The sequence below is a fragment of the Telopea speciosissima genome, chromosome 6 (assembly GCF_018873765.1).
Source record: "Telopea speciosissima isolate NSW1024214 ecotype Mountain lineage chromosome 6, Tspe_v1, whole genome shotgun sequence".
Classification (NCBI taxonomy): domain Eukaryota; kingdom Viridiplantae; phylum Streptophyta; class Magnoliopsida; order Proteales; family Proteaceae; genus Telopea; species Telopea speciosissima.
This window is the reverse complement of record NC_057921.1, coordinates 16,682,730-16,704,358: the sequence shown is the minus strand read 5'-3', so window position 1 is coordinate 16,704,358 and position 21,629 is coordinate 16,682,730. Positions and strand designations below refer to the sequence as shown.

At 42.0% G+C, this 21,629-nt stretch overlaps 1 protein-coding gene across 1 annotated transcript in view; it reads right to left on the bottom strand.

Moving 5' to 3' along the window:
* LOC122663799 overlaps nucleotides 1–21,629 on the bottom strand; it is a 77,248-nt gene that overhangs the window by 55,272 nt on the left and 347 nt on the right. The window contains exon 3 of the mRNA XM_043859443.1: nucleotides 20,971–21,112. The gene's annotated coding sequence lies outside the window, so the exon portion shown is untranslated. The remainder of the gene's footprint in view (nucleotides 1–20,970; nucleotides 21,113–21,629) is intronic.

Sequence of the window (21,629 nt, the reverse complement as noted above, 5' to 3'; positions counted from 1 at the left end):
AGTGGTCATTAAAGAAGTATCTAATGACCAAGTGCCCTCTGCACCGACAGAAAGTTGAGTTGACGTGCCCACAGTAGATCAACAACCTCAAGAGCCAAGACGGAGTAGGAGGTCTATCCGACCACCAACTCGTTTGAACCTTCTCATAGAGGAAGATCAAAAGGTGGAAGAATTCCACATGGTGTCTGATTGGTCAGACACAGATCCTTATACTTACGCTAAGGCTCTTAAGGATGTTGACTCTGTGAAATGGCAGGAAGCTATGCCCAGTGAAATAGATTCCATGGATTCTAACCATATCTGGACTCTTGAAGATCTGCCACAAGGGGTAAAATTCATTGTTGTAAATGGATCTACAAGAGGAAGAGAGGTGTGGATGGTAAGGTGGAACGTTTCAAAGCAAGACTGGTGGCGAAGGGATACACTCAAAAAGAGGGTATTGACTATGATGAAACCTTCTCACCGATAGCGATGATTAAATCCATTCGGATTCTATTGTCAATTGTTGCATACCACGATTATAAGATCTGGCAGATGGATGTACAGACCGCTTTCCTTAACAGTTGTTTTGATGAGGTCATATACATGAGTCAGCCAAAGGGTTTTGTTTCCCCAGGGGAGGAAAACAAGGTATGCAGGTTGTTGAGGTCCATTTATAGACTGAAACAAGCTTCCAGAAGCTGGAACATCCGTTTTGATCAAACTATCAAGGAATTTGAGTTTGAACAAAACATTGATGAACTATGTATAAGAAAATATGTGGGGGTGCCGTCTATTTCCTTGCCCTATATGTGGATGATATACTACTCATTGGGAATGATGTGGAGTTGCTTTCATCTGTAAAGATGTGGTTATCCAAAACATTCTCGATGAAAGATCTGGGTGAAACCAGCTACATCCTAGGAATCAAGCTTGTGAGAGATCGCAAGAAGAGGGTGTTGGGATTGTCACAATCCACCTACATTGACAAAGTGCTTGAGAGGTTCAACATGCAGGATTCAAAGAGAGGAAATGTGCCTCTCAGACATGGAATCGGTCTATCCCAGTAACAATGTCCTCAAACTGCAGAGGAAATTGAGACTATGAAGAGAGTTCCTTATGCTTCTGCAGTAGGAAGTCCAATGTATGCCATGTTGTGTACCAGGCCAGATATTTGTCATGCTGTAGGGATTGTGAGTCGATATCAATCCAATCCAAGACAAAAACATTAGACAGCTGTCAACGGGATCCTCCAGTACCTAAGGAGGAGCAAAGATTACTTTCTTGTATATGGTTATGATCAGTTGTCAGTAGTTGGATATACAGATTCGGATTTCCAAACTGACAAGGATGATAGAAAGTCAACCTCTGGGATGGTCTTTATGATTGGTGGCTGGAGTGATTTGGAGAACTGCCAAACAGAAGTCAACAGCCGATTCCACGACAGAAGCTGAGTACTTGGCAGCTAGTGAAGTAGCCAAGGAAGGTGTCTGGCTCAAGAAATTCTTGACAGACTTAAGGGTGGTGCCTGAGCTAGTGGAGCTATGTGACAACAGGGGAGCTATAGCACAAGCGAAGGAACCGAAGGCTCATCAGAGGAATATGCATGTTGAGCGAAAATATCACTTGATTCGTGAGATTATTCAGCGTGGTAAAATAGCCATAGCTAAGGTTGACACTGCAGATAATTTATTTGACCCCATGACTAAAGCATTACCTCCTAGTGTTTTTGAAAAACATGTTGGGAATATGGGGGTGAAGTTCATGGGTAACTAGCACTGATGTACAGAACTCCTATTTGAATTAATAAATTTTAATTTTGATTAGTATGATCAGTTGTTGAGCTCAGTTATTGTCCATAGGTATTCATACCTAAAACTGTTCACCACTAGGGATGGAACTGGACATCCCGTCCAGCATGGTGGACACATTGTGTGTGCTTAGGAAGGTTATTTTTCCAAGACACAAATGTGAGTGTACATTCGCTGTGTACATTGGACTGGATTACTTCAGAATTTCACATTTGGTGTACTGTCAGTTTACAAAGAAAATGAGATTCTCTTCAGTAGTTCACGATTAGTCCCTTGATCTGAGGGGTCCTTATCGTTGCATTCATATGTTGAGAGTTTTGGTGTACCAACGGTTGATGTCTCTCTCTGACTATGTATCGGCACACTGGACTCTCAGTGTCTGATTGTATTCGAAAGAGATACCCAACATAGAACCCACAACCCATACGTTGGGAGTATGTTAAGGAGAGTATTCTATATAGGATTGGACATAAATCCGGTTTCGGTAGCATTTTCAAAATGTTTTTGAAATGTTTTTAGATGTAGATACTTACAAAACATTATCAATTTTCTTGAACATTTTGTTTGAAATGTTTTTCCTCGGTCCAATCAAACAAGGTAATTGAATCTCTCAATCGGCGTATCGGTTCAATGAGGTTTGACAATCTCGTACACATGCCTTATATTGAACCATGCAACATTGTTTTGTGGGGGACTAATGCGTGTTTTAACTACTTACCTTGGGTGTTGATAATTACATCTGCTTGACATCTTCGGTGTTGAACACTTTAGAAGCTTAATAGAATCCCATTGCGATCCTACCACTTTCCTTTCGGTTCCATTTATTTACGCAACACGGTTGATCATGATTTCCTTTTCGTGATCCTCTTATAAGATTGGATCTTACAGTAGGATGGAGGAGTTTGTTAGAAAAGGAAACATATTGGGTGAATATTGGATATTGAACCCAATATTGGATTTCCCTAGCAATAAAGATCTTTCCTTGTTGGGAAAAATTGGATGGGCTAGCAATTGAGTCCCAATAGGAAACTTAATATACCTTGCCCATGTGAACTGCCATTTTGGGAATGAGAGATGGGCAAATCTTATAAAATGCAAGAGATTGCCAAAAACTCAAGAGACACACAAGGAACCCAAAACCGTGGAGCTCTCCCTCCCTCTCCTAGAATCGTTTTCTCCCTCTCCCTCTCTTGGTGTTTGATCTTAGAGAAAATCCAAGGTCTTGTGTTCCTTGGAAGTGTGGAGGAGTTAGCTTGACCGTGCAGGGAACGCAAAGCTTTGTGCGGTGTGTGGAACGATCGTGAAAGGGCTATCATCGGCTGGAGGTCTTGCATCTGTGAGGCTCTAGGTAATGATCGATCCCCGTATTATTCTGTTATTGAATGATATACCACTGTTAGCAAACAAAGTGTGATCCAGCGGAAGCAAAAACAAGATCATGGATATTGATGGGAGATGTCATTCAATAACAAAACAATACAGGGATCGATCATTACCTAGAGCCTCATAGATGCAAGACCTCCAGCCAATGATAGCCCTTTCACGATCGTTCCACGCACAATGCAGAGCTTTGTGTTCCCCGCACGGTCAAGCTAACTCCTCTACACTTCCAAGGAACACAAGGCCTTGGATTTTATCAAAGATCAAACACCAAGAGAGGGAGAGGGAGAGAGAGCTCCACAGTTTTGGGGTTCCTTGTGTGTCTCTTGAATTTTTGGCAATCTCTTGCATTTTATAAGATTTGCCCATCTCTCATTCCCATAATGGCAGCTCACATGGGCAAGGTTTATTGAGTTTCCTATTGGGACTCAATTACCAACCCATCCAATCTTTCCCAACAAGGAAAGATCCATATTGCTAGAGGAATTCAATATTTGGTCCAATATCCAATATTGACTTAATATCTTTCCTTTTCTAACAATCTCCTCCATCTTACTGTAAGATCCAATCTTACAAGAGGATCACGAAAAGAAAATCATTATCAACCGTACTGCGTAAATGAATGGAACCGAAAGGAACAGGGTAGGATCGCAATGGGATTCTACTCAGCTTCTAAGATGTTCAACACCGAAGTTGCCAAGCAGATGTAATAATCAACATCCAAGGTAAGTAGTTGATACACGCATTAGTCCCCCACAAAACAATGTTGCATGGTTTAATATAAGGCATGTGTACGAGACTGTCAAACCTCAATGAACCAAAACGCCGATCAAGAAATTCAATTACCTTGATTGGACCGAGGAAAAAACATTTCAAACAAAATGTTCAAGAAAATAGATAATGTTTTCTAAGTATATACATCTAAAAATATTTCGAAAACATTTTGAAAATGCTACCGAAACCGAATTTGTGTCCAATCCTGTATAGAATACTCTCCTCAACATACACCCAACGTATGGGTTGTGGGTTCCATGTTGGGCATCTCTTTCGAATACAGTCAGACACTGAGAGTCCAGTGCACCGATATATAGTCAGAGAGAGACATCAACCGTTGGTACACCAAAATTCTCAACATATGAATGCAACGATAAGGACCCCTCAGGTCAAGGGACCAATCGTGGACTACTTAAGAGAATCTCATTTTCTTTATAAACTGACAGTACACCACATGTGAAATTCTCAAGTGATCCAGTCCAATGTACACACCAAATGTACACTCACATTTGTGTCTTGGAAAAATTACCTTCCTAAGAACACACAATGTGACCACCATGCCAGACAGGATGTCCAGTCCCATCCCTAGTGGTAAACAGTTTTAGGCATAAATACCCATGGACAATATCTGAGCTCAATAACTGATCATGCTAATCAACATCAAAATTCATTAATTCAAATAGGAGTTCTGTACATCAGTGCCAGTTACCTATGAACTTCACCCCCATATTCCCAACTTGTTTTTCAAAAATACTAGGAGGCAATGCCTTAGTCATGAGGTCAGATAAATTATCTGCAGTGTCAACCTTAGCTATAGCTATGTCACCACGCTGAATAATCTCACGAATCAAGTGATATTTTCGCTCCACATGCTTATTCCTCTTATGAGCCCTTGGTTCCTTCACTTGTGCTATAGCTCCCCTGTTGTCACATAACAATTGTATGGGTTGCTCCACTAGCTCAGGCACCACCCCTAAGTCTGTCAAGAATTTCTTGAGCCAGACACCTTCCATGGCTGCTTCACTAGCTGCCAAGTACTCAGCTTCTGTCATGGAATCGGTTGTTGACTTCTATTTGGCACTCCTCCAAATCACTGCACCCCCACCAATCATAAAGACCATCCCAGAGGTAGACTTTCTATCATCCTTGTCAATTTGAAAATCCGAATATGTATATCCAACTACTGACAACTGATCGCAACCATATACAAGGAAGTAAATCCTTGGTCCTCCTTAGGTACTTGAGGATCCCCTTGACAGTTGTCCAATGTTCTTGTCTTGGATTGGATTGATATCGACTCACAATCCCTACAGCATGACAAATATCTGGCATAGTACATAACATGGCATACATCAGACTTCCTACTGCAGAAGCATAAGGAACTCTCTTCATAATCTCAAAATCAAAGTGCTATTACTAAAAAATAAAGTGAAATCTCCAACGGCCTCAGCTCCCGTACCAGTTCTCAAACGAACTTCATCCTTACTCAGCCTTCTTGTCAACTTGTACCCCTGCAACAAGTTGCAAATATGGGCGGTAGACCCCGAGTCTACCAACCATGTGTTAGTAGGTTCCTTTAACAAATTAGACTCATAAAGGACTAAGATTTCAGAAATACCTTCTTCCTGTCTCTCCTACTTCTTTTTCTGAGCAGCCAGGAAAGCACGACATTCCTTCTTCCAATGTCCGTCCATTTTGCAATAGAAAGAAGTTCCCTTGCCCTTGTTCTTCTGAATTCCTTTAGCACCGACCTTAGGGTTTTTGCCCTTGTCAGCCTTCTTCTTCTTCTTCGTCTTCTTCTTCTTCTTACCCTTGGGCTTAGAGGAAGAAGACTTGTCCTCTGTAGTCAAGACCTCTACTTTCTGTTTCTTGGATGCAGCTTCTACCTCTTGCAACATGTTGCCCAGCTCAAGGAGTTCGACGGAGAGTTTATTCATGTTATAATTAACAATAAACGATCCGTAGATCTCCTGAGGCAAAGAGTAGAAGATGACATCCGTCTTATAATTCAGCTTGAAGGATGTCCCAAGGTTCTCTAAATCTTTGAACAAGTTCCGCATTTTCATCACACGATCTATAACTGGAGTTCCTTAGGTCATCTTCGTGTCATGGAGGAGTGTCACCAGTTGATGATGGGCATGCCTTTCTTCTCTCACATACATCTCCTTCAACTCCTCCATCATATCCTTCATCAAGTACAGATCCTTGACAGAATCAGCGATGGTCTTTTCCAGAGAACTTAACACGAAGAGTTTGGCCTTTGAGTTTTTCTGACGAAATAACTCATAGACCGGTTTAGATTCAGGGTTTTCCTCATTGGGGAATTCAGGCTCTTCTTCATCCAGGACAGACATTAGACCTTCTGCAGACAAGAGTAACTTGATGTTCCTCCTCCAATCAACATAGTTTGGGCCGGTCAAAATATGGTCTTTAATAAAGGCGGCATAGTTGATTTGGCTTGACATTATTTAGTCTACATGATGTACAAAAATTAACAATTAGCATGATCTACAACCATTGAAATAACTGGGGTAAGAACAATCAATGGATAATCACACCCTATGCTTCCCTCTAGCTTAAAGGGTATGAATTGAAAAACAATCAACCCTTATGCTCCTGACTTAGCTTATCGGAGTTCATCATTCGCATGTTGGTTGAGTGGACTATTCTGTCCGTCACTTAGACTTCCAATGTGATTTGACCACCTGAGTGTCATGCCCATTCCTATCAGCTGACACACACTCAAGTCAAGTGTTTATCCTTAATTTTGGAGGGAATTATGGTGTTTTTGGGTTAATGCCTACTATCATAGTCCATGTACCACTGACCCATAGTTGTCACGGCGTCACGGCGTCACGGCGATCCAAGTCGGTGGAGGGGTGTCACGTCGATACATCGACATGGCGAGCATGTCGACCATGTTTTATTTTTAATTTTCTCTATTTTTAATGTGCTAATAGATGTATACTCAAGCCATGTTTTATTTTTTTCTCTATTGTTTCTCAAGTTTTAAGAAGAAAACTCAGAAATCGAAGAAGAAATCGAAGAGGGAAAGATGAAATCGAAGAAGAAATCGAAGAGGGAAAGAAGAAATCGAAAGAAATTGAAGAGGGAAAGAATAAATCGAAGAGGGAAGAAGAAATCGAAGAGGGAAAGAGAGACAAGAAGAAGAAATCGAAGAGGGACGCCATGGCGTAGGTCGCCATGCAACCCTCTCCAGCGCCAGGACGCCATGGCGGGGCCATGGCGACGCCATGATAACTATCCACTGACCACATTCTCTACCTATCACATGTGAGATGAGTGTAGACAATTTCATCAACCTATCCAAATATTATCTTATCGGCATCTACAAGGGTAGATCGATGAAATTTCTACACTTACCAACTAAGGAAGGCTATGAGAATCCCACCAACCAAGGTTTCCCATATCACACTTGTATTAAAATTGAGGGATAGCGGGAACGCATTGAAACCACAATCATCTAAGGAAAAATATAAACATCAATGGTTATGGGATAGCATCTTTAATCAACATGAGTTCATATCTATGATAAACTCGCTTTGATTAAAAGACGAATGGGAGCAATCATAGCCTCATATGATACTCCCACACATGGCAATAATTATGTGATAATGCATATGCAACTAACTATTATAGGAAAATTATTCCAAAACTGCAATCAACTTGAACACTTCAAGCGGTTACAATAAATAATTGATCCACGATCTTCACTCCAACGAACCAGAAAGATCCTTGATCCACGATCAAAAACATGATCTCGATCTTAACACGATCTCCAAGCGGTTACAATAAATAATTTAAACTAATTCAAAAATTATTACAACCCTTTCCAAATAAAATTACAAATTAGGAAAACAGTCCACCAAAATTGGACTGCTTGGAGGATAAAAAATGAATTACATATCAAACCACATCCATGCCATGCCTAGCACACACATCCATGCCATACATGTAAATTTTAAATCCTATAACCATGGTCCTCATTACATACATGATGCTCAAAAATTAATATTCCAATATTTATGTGAAAAATGCCAAAAACACATAAAACAATCATTTCCATGACAATCAACGTCATAATGATCATGTGCATCCAATGCACTCATCATATAACCATTACCATGACAACTTATGTCACAATGATCATGTGCATCACATGACCATTACCATGACAACCAATGTCACAATGATCATGTGCATCACATAGCCATTACTATGACAACCTATGCCACAATGGTTATGTCACATACCCTCACCATATGAACACATACATGCTTAAAATAAAATTAATTAAACCATAAAATTAAGATAAGCCATTATGCCTATTGGGGAAGCTGGGTGAAGGAAGGAGTTTCTCCACCCATCTTCTCCAATGAATCTCCCTTCAATAAGCAAATCAGAAATTTTTTTTTTTTTTTTTTTTTTTTTTTTTTTTTTTGAAAACTGCTACACAAGGTAGCCATAGGAAAAACATAAAGAAGGGAAGACCAACCCGCAAGGCGGACAAAGGCACATAGAGGCCATCGCACGCGGCAGGCAGCCAGGTGGGCGACAAGGGGGGTAGGCGTGGGCCAGGGGGTGGGGTGCATGTGGCAGGTGGGGCACGCGACAGGGGAGCAAGCCTGCGGCCCCTTCCTCGCATGTCCAAAATTTTTTTTTTTTTTCATAAAGACTGAATAAAAAATTTAGAGCATCACATATATAATGGAGAAAAGAAAACATTCCCATCGATAACCAGGCTCTGATACCACTAATAGCATACAAAGTACGATCCAGCGGAAGCGAAAACAAGTTCATGTATATCGATGGGAGATGTCATTCAATAACAGAACAATACAGGGATCGATCATTACCTAGAGCCCCACAGATGCAAGACCTCCAGCCGATGATAGCCCTTTCACGATCGTTCCACGCACCATGCAGAGCTTTGCGTTCCCCACACGGTCAAGCTAACTCCACCACACTTTCAAGGAACACAAGACCTTGGATTTTCTCTAAGATCAAACACCAAGAGAGGGAGAGGGAGAACGATTCTAGGAGAGGGAGGGAGAGCTCCACGGTTTTGGGTTCCTTGTGTGTCTCTTGAGTTTTTGGCAATCTCTTATATTTTATAACCTCAAGAGCCCAGACGGAGTGGTAGGTCTATCTGACCACCAACTCGTTTGAACCTTCTCATAGAGGAAGATCAAAAGGTGGAAGAATTCCACATGGTGTCTGATTGTTCAGACACAGATCCTTGTACTTACGCTGAGGCTCTTAAGGATGTTGACTCTGTGAAATGGCAGGAAGCTATGCACAGTGAAATAAATTCTATGGATTATAACCATGTCTGGACTCTTGAAGATCTGCCACAAGGGGTAAAACCCATTGTCTGTAAATGGATCTACAGGAGGAAGAGAAGTGTGGATGGAAAGGTGGAACATTTCAAAGCAAGACTGGCGGCGAAGGGATACAATCAGAAAGAGGGTATTGACTATGATGAAACCTTCTCACCAGTAGCGATGATTAAATCCATTCGGATTCTATTGTCAATTGTTGCATACCACGATTATGAGATCTGGCAGATGGATGTACAGACCGCTTTCCTTAACAGTTATTTTGATGAGGTCATATATATAAGTCAGCCAGAGAGTTTTGTTTCCCCAGGGGAGGAAAACAAGGTATGCAGGTTGTTGAGGTCCATTTATAGAATAAAACAAGCTTCCAGAAGCTGGAACATCCGTTTTGATCAAACTATCAAGGAATTTGAGCTTGAACAAAACATTAATGAACCATGCATGTATAAGAAAATCTGTGGGGGTGCCGTCGGTTTCCTTGTCCTATATGTGGATGATATACTACTCATTGGGAATGATGTGGAGTTGCTTTCATCTGTAAAGATGTGGTTATCCAAAACATTCTCGATGAAAGATCTAGGTGAAGCCAGCTATATCCTAGGAATCAAGCTTGTGAGAGATCGCAAGAAGAGGGTGTTGGGATTGTCACAATCCACCTACATTGACAAAGTGCTTGAGAGGTTCAACATGCAGGATTCGAAAAGAGGAAATGTGCCTCTCAGACATGGAATCGGTCTATCCAAGTCACAATGTCCTCAAACTGCTGAGGAAATTGAGACTATGAAGAGAGTTCCTTATGCTTCTGTAGTAGGAAGTCTGATGTATGCCATGTTGTGTACAAACATTTGTCATGCTGTAGGGATTGTGAGTCGATGTCAATCCAATCCAGGACAAGAACATTGGACAGCTGTCAAGGGGATCCTCAAGTACCTAAAGAGGACCAAAGATTACTTCATTGTATATGGTTGTGATCAGTTGTCAGTAGTTGGATATACAAATTCGGATTTCCAAACTGACAAGGATGATAGAAAGTCTACCTCTGGGATGGTCTTTATGAATGGTGGGTTCAGTGATTTGGAGGACTGCTAAACAGAAGTCAACAGCCGATTCCATGACAGAAGCTGAGTACTTGGCAGCTAGTGAAGCAGCCAAGGAAGGTGTCTGGCTTAAGAAATTCTTGACAGACTTAGGGGTGGTGCCTGAGCTAGTAGAGCAACCCATACAATTGTTATGTGACAACAGGGGAGCTATAGCACAAGCGAAGGAACCGAGGGCTCATCAGAGGAATAAGCATGTAGAGCGAAAATATCACTTGATTCATGAGATTATTCAGCGTGGTGACATAGCCATAGCTAAGGTTGACACTGCAGATAATTTATCTGACCCCATGACTAAAGCATTACCTCCTAGTGTTTTTGAAAAACATGTTGGGAATATGGGGGTGAAGTTCATAGGTAACTTGCACTGATGTACAGAACTCCTATTTGAATTAATAAATTTTAATTTTGATCAGCATGATTAGTTGTTGAGCTCAGTTATTGTCCATAGGTATTCATACCTAAAACTGCTCACCACTAGTGATGGGACTGGACATCCCGTCCGGCATGGTGGTCACATTGTGTGTGCTTAGGAAGGTTATTTTTCCAAGACACAAATGTGAGTATACATTCGGCGTGTACATTGGACTGGATCACTTGAGAATTTCACATGTGGCCACTGTCAGTTTATAAAGAAAATGAAATTCTCTTAAGTAGTTCACGATTGGTCCCTTGACCTAAGGGGTCCTTATCGTTGTATTCATATGTCGAGAGTTTTGGTGTACCAACGGTTGATGTCTCTCCTTGAGTATATATCGGTGCACTGGACTCTCAGTGTCTGACTGTATTCGAAAGAGAAGCACAACATGGAACCTACAGCCCATACGTTGGGAGTATGTTGAGGAGAGTATCCTATACAGGATTGGACATAAATCCGGTTCCGATAGCATTTTCAAAATGTTTTCGAAATGTTTTTAGATGTATATACTCACAAAACATTATCTATTTTCTTGAACATTTTGTTTGAAATGTTTTTCCTCGGTCCAATCAAGGTAATTGAATCTCTCGATCGGCGTATCAGTTCACTGAGGTTTGACAGTCTCGTACACATGCCTTATATTGAACCATGCAACATTGTTTTGTGGGGGACTAATGCGTGTTTTAACTACTTACCTTGGGTGTTAATTATTACATCTGTTTGGCATCTTCGGTGTTGAACACTTTAGAAGCTGAGTAAAATCCCATTGCGATCCTACCCCTTTCCTTTCGGTTCCATTCATTTACGCAGTACAGTTGATCATGATTTCCTTTTCGTGATCCTCTTGTAGGATTGGATCTTACAGTAGGATGGAGGAGATTGTTAGAAAAGGAAACATATTGGGTGAATATTGGATATTGAACCCAATATTGGATTCCCCTAGCAATAAAGATCTTTCCTTGTTGGGAAAGATTGGATGGGCTAGCAATTGAGTCCCAATAGGAAATTCAATATACCTTGCCCATGTGAGCTGCCATTTTGGGAATGAGAGATGGGCAAATCTTATAAAATACAAGAGATTGCCAAAAACTCAAGAGACACACAAGGAACCCAAAACCGTGGAGCTCTCCCTCCCTCTCCTAGAATCGTTTTCTCCCTCTCCCTCTCTTGGTGTTTGATCTTAGAGAAAATCCAAGGGCTTCTGTTCCTTGGAAGTGTGGAGGAGTTAGCTTTACCGTGCAGGGAACACAAGGCTTTGCGTGGTGCGTGGAACGATCGTGAAAGGGCTATCATCGGCTGGAGATCTTGCATCTGTGAGGCTCTAGGTAATGATCGATCCCTGTATTGTTTTGTTATTAAATGACATCTTCCATCGATATCCATGATCTTGTTTTCGCTTCCGCTGGATCGCACTTTGCAGTTTAAATCACTAGTTAGGCTACTAATGGAAAGCAAATTAGTAGTAAACTTTGGAACATGTAAGACAGAGGAAAGGCTAAGAGAGGAAGTGCACTGGACAAATCCCTTCCCCGAGATAGGGGAAAGAAACCCATCAGCAACACGAACATTGTTATGACCAGAAAGAGGAAAATACTTGGAAAAAACAGATGAAGAACCTATCACATGGTCGGTTGCCCATGAGTCAATTACCCAAGAATCGGGCATGAGTGAGGTGCAGTTCCCACCAAATGAAATACTTGTGGAAGAAGAAGAATTTGGGTTGGTAGGCAGAGACAAGCCGAGGCAGCCATGGAAGGAGATACTGATGCTGAAGAAGATGTGTCCAATCGATTCACCATATCCCGAAGATTTTGCAATTCAGCCACTACTTGGGAAAGAGATTGATCAGGCTGGTCGTCAGAAGTTGCCTGATGAGCACGGGTATTACTAGGCCGATTGGATCCACCCCTCCCACGTCCGCGAGTCTCCGCTGGGCGACCATGAAGCTTCCAACAACGGTCTTTGGTATGCCACTCCTTCTCACAGTGATCACATTTGATGGGAGGGCGATCACCAGATGTCAGATCAGTACTAGCAGACCTAGTAGAATTTACTCGGGAAGGTTGCGAACTAGAGACAAGAGCCGATCATTCCTGAGTGACAAGATAAACCATGGCTGTACGCCTACTGTCCTCGGCCGATAGAATCGCATAGGCTTGCTCCAGAGATGGAAGTGGGTCTTAGTTCAAAGTATTGGCATGGATCTGATCAAACTCAATATCGAGGCCGGTTAAAAAATCGAAAACACGTAAGCCATCCTCCCACTTACGGAAGGCCGTGGCATCAACATCGCAAGTAGCAGTGAAGGTGCCCAGAAAGTCCAACTGCTGCCACATAGTACACATGGTATTGTAATACTAAGACAATGACAACTCCAACTGCCTGGTAGAGTGAATCTCCTGACGAAGCTCATAACATTGGGCAGCATTCCCAACCAGAGAATAAGTGTCCTTGGCTGTTTTCCAAATCTTCACAGTCGAATCAAGAAGGAGATAGCGCCCGGCAATCTCTTTCTCCATCGAATTGACAAGATATGACATGACCAAAAAATTGAAGTTCATCCATCAATCCACTGCAGAACCAGCCTCGGTAGGCCTGACTTGAGTGCCCATGATATAGCTAGAGAGACCACGGGATCAAATAGCGAACAAGCAGGAATGAGACCACAAAAGATAATTGCTGCCATTGAGTTTGATGGGATTCACCGGAAACGGAATAAAGTCACGTTGGGATGACCCATCAAAACCAGAGGAAGCGGACGTGATCTCTGAAACGTCAAGCATGGTGGCTGGAAAAAAAATCGTAGAAACCAATAAACATAGCCCTAAAAAAAAAAAACTCAGAACATATGGAGGGGAAAAAAGGAACCCTCGGTGGGAGTCAACTCACCACTAAGGGTGGGGAAAAAATTATGGCAAAAGGAGGGGGACCTCTCGCGAGAAAGAGAGGAGGCGAGAGGCCTGCGGGCTGGGAAGAAGTGGCCGAAGGTTGGGGTGGTCTGCTGTGGCTGGCGGAGGTGGTGTAGTGGCCTGCGGGGGCTGGCGGAAGGTGAGAAAGGGTTGGCGGTGGCTGGCGGTGGTGGAGGGGCCTGCGGTGGTGGCTGTCCTTAGGGCAGAATCACGAAGAAGAAGAAGAGAGAAAGAAAAAAGAAAAAAAGGAAAAAAATTCTAATTCCCATATCCCCGGAATATTTTTGGCTCTGATGCCATGTTGAATTCCGTGAATACTGGCTTGAGTCAGAGTGACTACAGCCATCCTTTATTTATAATATGTGAAAGAACATTCTGGAATAGGCACAAGGACAATATTATCCCTATGACAATTTTACCCTTGAACCCATATTACAACATCGTATCACTTGGATTTATATGATGCAACATAAGAGTGAAGTATTCCATTGTTTCCAACTATTTCATAAAATGGTTCAAACCCAGTATCAAGCTACCATTAAAATTCTTAGGAGTAATAATGGCACTGAATACACTGCGGGCCAGTTCCAGAAATATCTAGCTGATCATGGAATCATTCATCAAACCAGCTGTGTTAACACTCTTATCCCTTACCTTCTATGGTCCTATCCTCTTCTTCTCATTGTCTACTACACCCAACCGAACCATAATCCTATTATGTTTTGTGACTGCTGCTGCTACTGAAGAACACCATCTGAAGGCTACTGTGATCCCTCCCTCACCCCTAAGTATTGTTGCTGTTGCTGATTTGACAAAACAGAAGCTGAGCAACCCCTGCGGTTTCAAGCTCTGCCTGGATTTCTACTGTTAACTTCAAGGCTGCATAACTCCTGATCCCTACATCAAAAGTTGGTGAGTCTTGAAGCACAACTCCACCCATCATCCACTCCACTCGACCCCTTTCATTCCCTCCACTCGATTGTCACCCTCACCTCATTCCACAGCCTGAAACTCCCAAATTTCACAAACCTTCTATTTTCATTCCACCCCCATAACTTCACTTCTACCCATCAGAACTTCATCAAACTTGCAGCAGAGCCCTCTCTCCATAGATCCTACACTTGATCCAAGTCTGATCACCATCACATGGCTGGATTGGCCTGCAGAGAATTAGTTTCTATTTTGGGAGTTGCTGTCATATCTTCCAGCCAACCATCAGAATCAATTGAAACTTTCAGCAATGTTTCTACCCTATACAAGCATCATTCGATCCAAAGCTGGGAGAATTCCTTTGGCTGGTTTGGTTGATTTCATATACTTTCTAACTCTGCCTCTTGTTTCTAGTTTGGATTTGTGGGTTTATCGATCCTACTGTAGAGTGGTTCTTAGCTGAACCTTTTCTGCATTACTTTCAAATAGAGTAGGAAGTCTGTCAGTGAACACTATAGTGCTCTTAAAGGCATATGGGAAGAATTAAATGTTTATCAACCTTTATCTACTGATCTCGAAATGCTCAAGTGCCAACATGTAGACTCCCAAGTTGCTAAATTCCTCTCTGGTTTGGATCCAGGATTACACTTTGTCAATCAGCTCCTAACTAAAGAAAGGGAGGCGTCAGTAAAAAGGAAAAAAAAAAAGTTTTTGTTGAATTCAGCATATTGTCTCTCCTTCCCTTGCTAAGCTTGATTTTGCCTCTTCGACCAAGAATAGTTTTGCATTTGTTTCTAATGGTGGTGGTCGTGGCCAAGGTTCAAGCTTTCATGGTCCAGGTCGTGGTTCAGAGGGAGGGAAAGGATGCAGTGTTGGTGGTCAAGGAGGACAATAATCGACTAATCCTTTCCATTAGTACTCTCATTATGGTAAAAGCCCAGACACACTGTTGACAAGTGTTGGGCAACATATGGTAAACCTTAGCAGGCCCAGCAGTTAACTAATTCCGCTGACTGACGTTCTTCTAATGCGTTGTCATCCAACGACATCAATCCTGCCTTTGCTTCTGGAGCTGGTTCATCAAGCTCTGTGTCTCGAGAATATTATAACCAACTTCTTAAACGTCTTCAGCAGCTTGAGGCCTCCACCGCTACATCTTCTGCCACACTTGCCCACACAGGTACTACTGCATTTCTTTCTTCCTCATCTCCTACCACTTTGGTGATTAATTCTGATACATATAATCACATGACCTCAGGAGTGGAACTGAAAATCTTGCAGCAAATGCACTCTCCCAGCAGAATGAAGAAAGAGCCGTTATCTCAATCATATCATGACCTCAGCCAACTTGGCTAGAGGAATTAAGAAAAGAATATGCAAAAGATCCCGTCTTGAAAGATATTATACGGGACTTACAGATGAATGTTGACTCACACCCAGGCTACTCATGAACAGCTGGGAAACTGTGCTACAAGGGACCCTTGGTATTGGGCCCTACCTCAAGTCTCCAAGCGAATATTATAAGGGAACACCATGACATGACTATGGGGGGACACTCGGGTGTCCATGCCACTACGAAGGGGATCAGGCGAGCATTTTATTGGAAGGGACTGCGGCATGATGTTCGTAAATTTGTTGCTGAATGTGACCACTGCTGACATAATAAAACTGAAACAGTGGCATCACCCAGTCTGCTACATCCTCTTCCAATACCTAACTGTGTGTGGGCTGATATATCAATGGATTTCATTGAAGGACTTCTCTGAGTAGGTATGAACACTTCTTTGCATTGGCTCATCCTTATTCAATGACAATGGTTGCTCAGGTGTTCCTCAATAATATCTACAAACTTACGGGATGCCAACTTCTATAGCTAGCGACCGAGATCATATTTTTATTACCACATTCAGGCAAGAATTATTTTGTTTGCAAGGCCCTCAACTACAGATGCGCTCGGCGTATCATCTGCAAACCGATGCCCAAACGGAGGTCATTAACTGACGTCTAGAAACCTATCTTCGTTGCATGACTGGTGATCGCCCTAAGCAATAGCTGAATGGTGGCATAATACCACTTATCATGCTGCCATCCGGCTTACTCCATATGAGGTGGTGTACAGTCAGTCACCACCAACTCATATATCCTATGTTCCTAGAGTCTCATTGGTGATGTAAGTTAACAGGAAACTTAAAGACCATGAATCATTAATTTGACTGTTGCAAGAGAATTTGCACCAAGCCTGGAATCGAATGAAGCAACTTGCTAATAAACATTGCACGGAAAGAGAGTTTGAAGTTGGCGATATGGTATATCTACGCTTCTAACCATAGAGGAAAGCGTCGGTGGCTGTTCGACAGTCAATGAAGCTGGCACCTAAACACTACGGTCCTTTTAGAGTTCTTCAGCACATTGGTGCCGTAGCCTATGAACTCGATTTACCGGTTTCCTTTAAGATACATCTGGTATTTCAAGTTTCTTGCTTTACAAAACAGGGTTGTGACTTTGTGAGCAAACAGTTATTCAGCCCCGTTACAACCTAATAGGTAGAAGACCTACTAGGAGCCAGGTAGAGCAAACCCTCACAAAAAGGTGCTGGCCGATTGGGGCAGATTGGGGTATTTTAGGTCAAATCTAGGGTTAGGTTTATGAGAATCGGGTTGAATCTTATATGGTTTTAATGGGCAGGTCTAGGAGAAGCTAATAGGATAGGTTTGAACAAGGTTTAAACAAAAATTTGGGTTAGGGTTTAGGGTTTTAGAATTTAGGTTAAAACTAGGGTTTAAACTTGGAATTAGGGCAAGGGGCTAAGGTCGAGTGCTAGAGGGGCTAGGGGGAAGGTTTGGTTGTAATATGATGCAATTCTAATGGCTGAATTGGGCTATACAGAATTTAAGGGTTTTTTGGGTTCTACAGAGACAAGACAAATTAGGGTTTGAGTGGTTGGATGGGGCTGCAACTTAGGTCAAGTGAAGGAGGAGACGAGAGGGGGCTGTAGTTGAAATTTGGTTGGGATTAGATGGAGGAATAAGGCTGGACAAAATTTAGAACAATTAGGGTTTATGGGGATCAATGGGCTTTTAATGGAGGAAACAATGTGGATCGATTAGGGCAGATGGGGCTTGGGTTGGAGGGTTAAGAAGAAGAGGGGAATGCTGAAACAGTAAATAACTTATTGATTTAAGGAGATCTTCAATGGCAGCAACCTTGAAGACAGCTTTGAAGATGAACCTCCCGATCTACAAGATGCAAGGAGTCACTGGAGATCCACCAGCCCTTCAACCTTGATATGATTCACAAGGGGGGTCTTGATATTAGGCCTGTCAAAAAAGCCCGGCTAGCCCAAACCCGCCCGAACCCACCCTGAGCCCGGCCCAGACCCGACCCTGATTTTTCAACTCGAAGGGCGGGTTTGGGTTTAGAAATACCCTAGCCCTGGCAGGGTCGGGTCGGGTCGGGTCGGGTTAGGGTTTAAGCTCCGGGCTTAGCCCGGCCCAGCCCGACCCGACCCGACCCTGTACTAATTATAATTATATACAATATAGGTTGGGCTTTTAGGTGTCTATTTTGTATCGTAGGATTTAAGGTTATTTTTTTTGTTTTTGTTAGAACCGTAGGATTTAAGTTGTTGCTTTAGAAAACGAGAAACCCTAATTTCTTAAGTCCCAACATTTCATTTTTTCTCCCACCTGAGTGTTTGGATTAGCCTCATCTATCATGCTCGTTTGGAGGAGAAGATCGAAGATCCTGAGCCCTAGCCTCACGTTTGTGACTGCATGTATCGTTCTCGTTCGGAGGAGAAGGTCGTTGGAAGATCATGAGCCCTAGCTTCACCTACTTGAATCGTTCTCGTTTGGAGGAGGTCGCTGGAAGATTCTGAGCCCTAGGCTTACCTGCGTGTATCGTTCTCGTTTGGAGGAGAAGTTCACTGGAACTTTGGAAGCTCCTGAGCCCTAGCCTCAACTGCGAGCGTCTATCGTTCTTCCTTCAAAACCCTCCTTTAGTTATTTCTTCCCCACACGAGTCCCAATACCAATCCTTCCTGCAGATGCAGTTTGCTCGGTATCCTGGTCCAAGATCTAGCCCTAGACATCATGGTGGCAAGCGTTAAATCAGGCCTGAGGCAAAAGTTTGCTGGTGTTATCTTGCTAATGGATTGGTGGGTGCATATCCTTACCTTTTGTCGGTATTTTCTGTTTCTATTTTCTTCAAGAACAGGCTTCAAACTCTCATTCTTGGGCTGAGAAATATTTACCATGCTGTAGTTGTACCTGTGGTTTATCTATCTTCTTGGGATTAGTATTATTTACCACATTGTAGCTGTATCCATGGTTTATCTATGGCCACAGGTCATGATTGGCTATTGTAATTCTGTTTTAATATACAGGTGTATATGAGATTAAATTGTTGTAGATTATGGCCCCAAAACAATAGATTATTGTTGTCAATTCTGTTATTCTCAATTTGTTTTATGAAACAATAATGGTGGATTTCTGTTAAGGTCGCTCAGAGATGCCACTCTACTTAATTAATGAGTGGATCAATTGTGGGTGCATTTTTAGATTTACCTATAGTTTCATGAGAATCTAGTGATGGTTTTAGTGACAAATGCATAGTTGAGGAATTGTTTTTATACTCTCTCCGCACTAAAAACCCCAAAAATTTAAAAAATAAAGTCAGGGTCAGGGTCAAGACAGGGTCAATCAGGGCCAACCCAACCCTGCCAGGGTCGGGTCAGGGTTGAAGGTTTCTTGGCCCTGCCAGGGTTGGGTCAGGGTCAGGGTTTAGGTTAAGGTCTCTAGGGTCTGAGTCAGGGTTTAGGCAGGCCCGGCCCAACCCGACCCATTGACACCCCTACTTGATATGACTCACAAGACAATCTCAGAAGAGAGAAACAGCAGCAGCAATAGCCAGCAGCAGAAACGAATTTTTTTAAACTTTAATTGGTGGGGGAGCCTCTCCCACGATTTTTATTAATAAAGGCCTAAGGGCCACAATCTTAATACAAGTTAAAATCCTCTTTCTTCCAAAAACGTGGAAGGAGTGTGACTTAATGAAATAACTCAAAGTTAAAAGCCTAACTACCTCTATTAACTTAAAACACTAAAACTCTTAAACTAAGAAGATTCTTCATCAACCAATAGGATATAAGATCCTCATAGCCAATAGGAACACTTCACTTAAGTTAGACTAACTTAAATTGAACCAATCGGATGCAACCAATTTGAACCGGTTCAATTAAAGACATAAAAATAAAACTAAGTATAGAACTAAAATAAACTAAGTATAAACTAGTCTAAGGCTCCTACTAAAACCCTATGATCAGGGGGGCTTCTTCAGCTCATGGAGGCTTGGATTTGCATCACAACCAGTCAACAAGGAGGGGCAGGTGCAATGTGAGCCTATAGCTGCTCTTGATTGCTAGGTGGTGAAGCGCAACAACAAAGCCATGACTCAAGTGTTAGTTCAATGGTCTAATTCTTTTCCAAAGGATGCTACCTGGGAGGGCTGGCAAGAGCTTCAACACCGGTACCCTAATTTCCAACCTCAAGGACAAGGTCGATTTCGAGCAGGGTGGAAATTGGAATGTTACGTGCACAAGTTATGCGTGAGTGTTGATCTTTAAGGTTGTGCAGCTTAGTGGTGTTTAGCTATAATTTCCACATTCAGTTGTTATTTTTAGTTAATTCTGGGTTTGTAAGAGTCTAGATAGCTTGTTTTTCTGTTCGCTACCGTTTCACCTAAAAGCTCGAACTGTTAGGGAAGTGCAGCATCAATGTATACATCAACACTCCCCCGCACGTGCAGGCCAAGATCCCATGGTCCTTGCACGTGGAGCTCACCTGGAATTTCCTTCGCTGCACCGAGGGAGAAGATATATCAGGAAAACTCTTCCGATGCACTTCGCAGGAGCCAAACATTTTACCTCCCTGCTTTGAAACTATATTTGCTACTGTTTCACCTAAAAGCTCGAACTGTTAGGGAAGGGTAGGGTCAATGTATACATCAACAGTTTCCTATGATTGTGGGATTGTTTTCCTTCGATTTTGGGATTGGGTTGAGTCAGTTTCGGTAGGAGAGTAGTATTGTTTTAGATACTGTTATTTGCTTACAGGAAAGAAGAAGAATATCTCTGTTTTGTCCATCGCACTTGTGCAGAAGGCTTCCCTTGAAGCGGGAAATATTGCTTGATTCAATTGTTTGCCTCTCCCTACTCACTCTCCCATCACTTTCCATTACTTTGGAGCCTCCCCCAATAAGAGCTTGCTACTTATCCAAACAACAAAGAAAAAAAAAAAGGAAAAATGATCTCACTTTGCAACAGGATGACATCACCAGCAAATACCTTCGATCCTATTTGCTTCTGCCATAGGGATACAGAGAAGAAAGGCCGTGTGTCATCTCCAACCTGAATGTCAGTCCTTAATAATTCCCCTTCTTTTGGAAACTTGAACCTCTGCACAATCAGGTTGATTACTATGATAAGAGTAATTGGTTTCTTCAGAAAAAAAATGTCAAAACAAGAACTAGTTGAAGAGGAAGTAGACATTCTACTAAAAGATAAACTATCAAAGCAGTAATTTGATTAGACAAAAATCAGAATACCTTACTTTAAACAAAAGTAGACACCATCTAGTTATAAAGTTTGGGTAAAGTTTGGGCAAGTATTCTTATCTTAAGACAGAACTAGGAACTACTAATGTAAGTAGCTTAAATAAGAAATTAATATGTTACTAGAACAAAAGTAAAAAGATTGCATGTAGTTATTAAGTTTTTTGCCAGTATTTATAGATTGAGGCAGATAATTAGGAAAAAGAAAAAGCAAGTAAACTCAAAAACAGGGGAAATAAAACAAAGGATTGATGTTCATGAACATCAAAAGACGAAATACGACAGGAAATACAATACCAAGAGTTGGGGGATGACAGACATCAACTCCATTACGAGATATGTTGAATGCGAATATGGGTTTC